The sequence below is a fragment of the Pongo pygmaeus genome, chromosome 3, assembly GCF_028885625.2.
Source record: "Pongo pygmaeus isolate AG05252 chromosome 3, NHGRI_mPonPyg2-v2.0_pri, whole genome shotgun sequence".
Lineage (NCBI taxonomy): Eukaryota > Metazoa > Chordata > Mammalia > Primates > Hominidae > Pongo > Pongo pygmaeus.
This window is the reverse complement of record NC_072376.2, coordinates 139,210,243-139,213,970: the sequence shown is the minus strand read 5'-3', so window position 1 is coordinate 139,213,970 and position 3,728 is coordinate 139,210,243. Positions and strand designations below refer to the sequence as shown.

General features: G+C 34.3%; 1 pseudogene; it reads right to left on the bottom strand.

Moving 5' to 3' along the window:
• Nucleotides 1-1,058: 1,058 nt before the first annotated feature.
• LOC129034591 (RNA-binding protein 48-like) lies at nt 1,059-3,526 on the bottom strand (annotated as a pseudogene).
• Between the last annotated feature and the right edge of the window lie 202 nt (nt 3,527-3,728).

The following is a 3,728-nucleotide window of genomic DNA, read 5'->3' as shown; positions in this document are numbered from 1 at the left end:
AGTGCTGTTATGTTTTAAACTATTTTTTTTCCACTCAGCACCATGTTTTAAAGGTCTGTTCATGTCCTGTGTTGGTCTGTTTTTCACTAACTGCTATGCAGTTTACATAGTGTTCGTACACTACATTTTGTCCCTTCCTTCCAATGATGAACACCTGGGTTGCATCCACATCACTGCTACTAAAGATGGCACCATAATGAACATTTGTGTGTTTTCTCATACTGGTGCAAGAATTGCTCTAGAATACACATCCAGAATATGACTGTATCTAGTCATAACATATATCTATGTTTAATTAATTTAATACTTTCACATTACTCTTCAGAATACCTAGGCCAATTTAAACTCCCACCAGCGATGTCTACAATTTTTCATATCCCTACTTCCCAGGCAGCACTTGCATTATATAACTTTCTCATTGTTGCCACTGTAATAATTGCAAATTAATATGTCTTTTTCATAATAACCTTCTTTTGAGTCTTCACTTCTGTGAAATAATGGTTCACAACTTTTGCTCATTTTTTCCTATTTTGATTTGCTATCATTTTATTATGGATTAGCAAGAATTCTTTGTATATTCTGATATTAGACATTTGTGGTTTTAGATATTGCAAATAATTTCTGGAAATAATAAACTGGTTTCTTAACTTTGTGTCCTTTTGTTGACAGAAAGCCTATATTAGATGCTATAGAATCTATGAGCAATTTATCTTTGTTAACATTTATTAACCTCTGTTAACTTTATTATTATTATTTTATTACATTTTTTCCTGGTTGCCTATCTTGATTTATATTGTAAAGTTTCCATACTTGCTTTAATTAATTTACATATAATTATCGTACACGAGAGGTAATGTTATAATGATAAGAATAGTTACTGCAACATTAAGTATAGATCAAAAAAAGAAGAAATGACTTTAGACAAGTAGCTTGAATAAAATTACAAAGAGGAGTGCATTAAAAAATACCAGCAGTAAAATCTCTTGAATAATTAAAATGACAGGCTAAAAATAATTTTTTTTTTTTTTTTTAGAAAATACTAATTTGCTGCTGGCACTCTATATTCTTCTTCTTTGTTTTAATGGATGACTTGTATGTACCTCTGCCGGCTTGTCCCCTGGAGGCTTTGGCAGATGAAATTACCTGTTTAAGTTTATTCTGAATTAAATTTGCTGTTGTATTCAATGAGTCATTGTGCATATCCACTTTAGATATGTCTGGTAACAGAGGTCCAGTCATAACCTCATTACTACTTGAGTTTGTTTCAAGAAAAGTTCCAAGTTTACGATCATCTTCTCTTCTTCTTTGGCGCTCCTGCAGTTGTGTTGTCCTAGGCATAAATCTGTCAACTGCCTCTGAAGGAGTAATAGCCTTTTGTGCACCAGGGTAGGCCACTGAGTTTTTAAAAGTGTTTATTTGTGTTTTCTGCAAAGAATCATTGTGGTTATAATGCCCCATTGTTTTACCATGGTTTCTACGATCCTTAGAAGAGTCTGATGCTCTCTCTACATGCCCCGCAGATGAACACATACATTTTGAGAAGAAATAAAGGCAATTCACAGGAATATGGAAGATAAGGATTTGAGTTCCCTGCAGTAGTGTTCACAGCAGCTGTACAAAATCCAGACATCTCTGAGTGGAAGTCTTGTCTAAAATTCTCTGTGTCTTTATGCTCTGTAACCAATTTCTTTGTCACGTAATGGTCTTTATATTGCAATTTAAATGGTGAGGGAAAGGAAAACAGAAGTGACTTATTTATTGTTTTCATCATTCAGAATCATATAATTTAAAAAATCACTTAAAAATGTTAACAAATTCTACTCCAAAAATTTATTCCTTGAGAAGGGAATATATTCACGTGACTTAAAATCTTTATTTTCAGTAGTTCTTACTACATATGCCTTCTGCACTTCTGGTTTTTTTCTAGTTTCTTCAACTGTTTCAAATTCTGGAGCATAGCACACATGAAGCAATCCACTGAGGAAGCTCTGTTCATCCATTTTTCTCTTGGCTGTCCTTGCACTTTGTAAGTTTATAAATTTAATAAGATAGACTTCAGTAAAGTCTTCTGCTGGGTATTCATCTAGAGCATTGTACTGTTCAGTTGCACCATACAAAGCGAATTGCTCAACTATTTCCTTCATGGCTCCTACAGCAGGAACTCCTTGTATTAATAAGTACTGAGATTCCAAATTGATTGTCTATACCTTGACAGCAAGAGGCCATCGTCCCTCCCGATATTTGGCCCACGTGTTGCATACTGCCCTCTGGACGTGGTGGTCAAATAAACTCACTAGTTCACCACTGCTCGAAGCTAATCTTGCCTGCTTTGATCCTCCCTCTGTTAACCTTATAGACTTATCTTTTACAACGAGAACTTTTTTTGAAGTGTACCTTTTTGTATGGCATAAGATAGAAATCCAGTTTTATTTTCTCCATAAAGTGAGCCAGTATTCATACATCATCAACTAAATATTCAGTTTTTGGCACATTGATCCATGTACTATTTAAATACATGATCTTCTTTTCAGAAAACAAGCAAGCTAGAAGGCAATGAAGTGACATTTATAAAGTGCTGGAAAAAATATGTGTGTTGTGAATATATATTTTTCAGACAGATACTAAGGGGCTTTACTGCGTGAGGCATACTCTATAAGAAAGATTTAACACTTCTTTCTTTTTTTTGTTGAGACAAGGTCTCACTCTCTCACCAAGGCTGGAGTGCAGTGGCATGATTTCAACTCACTGCAACCTCTGCCTCCTGGGTTCAAGTGATTCTTGTTCCTCAGCCTCCCAAGATTTAACATTTCTTTGAATATTTTTTATGTGAAACAGTATAAATATTATTTAAATGTAGACTATGATTAATTAAATATGTATATTGTAAGCCCTAAGTCAACCACGAAATTTTCTTAAAAATAATGAAGTCAATATAGGTAATAAAAGGGTCTCATAAGTATTGCCCAATTAATCTAAAAGAAAAACAGAAAAAAAAGAGGAGAACAATATTTTTTAAAGAACACATGGAAGAAATAGAAAACAACTGTCACGATGGTAAATTTTGACCAACCACCAATAATATTAAATGTGAATGGCCTAAGTACCCCAATTAAAAGATGGAGATTGTTAGATTGAATTAAAATAAAAACAAATTAAACTATGTGCTATCTACAAGAAACCTTTTTCAAATATGAAGTTAAGGAAAGGATGCAAGCAAAAAGGAAGGCAAAAGATACTGTATGTGTTATACCTGAATTGTGTCTCTCAAAATTATGTATGTTGAGACCCTAATTCCCAATATGACTGTATTTGGAGATAGGGCTGTTAAGAGGTAAATAAGATCAAGTGAGGCCATAAGGATAGGGTCCTAATACTGTGGGATTGGTGGACTTACAGGAAGAGAGAGAGATCTCTTTTTCCCTTTCCATGCACATGCGCACGGAAAGGCCTTGCGAGCACACGGCGAGAAAATGGTCATCTGTAAGCCAGGAAGAGGGCTCTCATCAGAATTCAAACCTGCCAACATATCAGATTTCTAGCCTCCAGAACTATGAGAAAATAAATTTCTGTGCTTTAGACATCCAGTCTATGATATTTTGTTGTGGCAGTCTGGGCAGACTAAGTCACCATACAAACCTTAACCCTAAAAACTTAAGTAGCTCTATTAATATCAGATAAATTTCAGAACAAAGAATATTATCAGAGATAAATAGGGTTATTATATACTG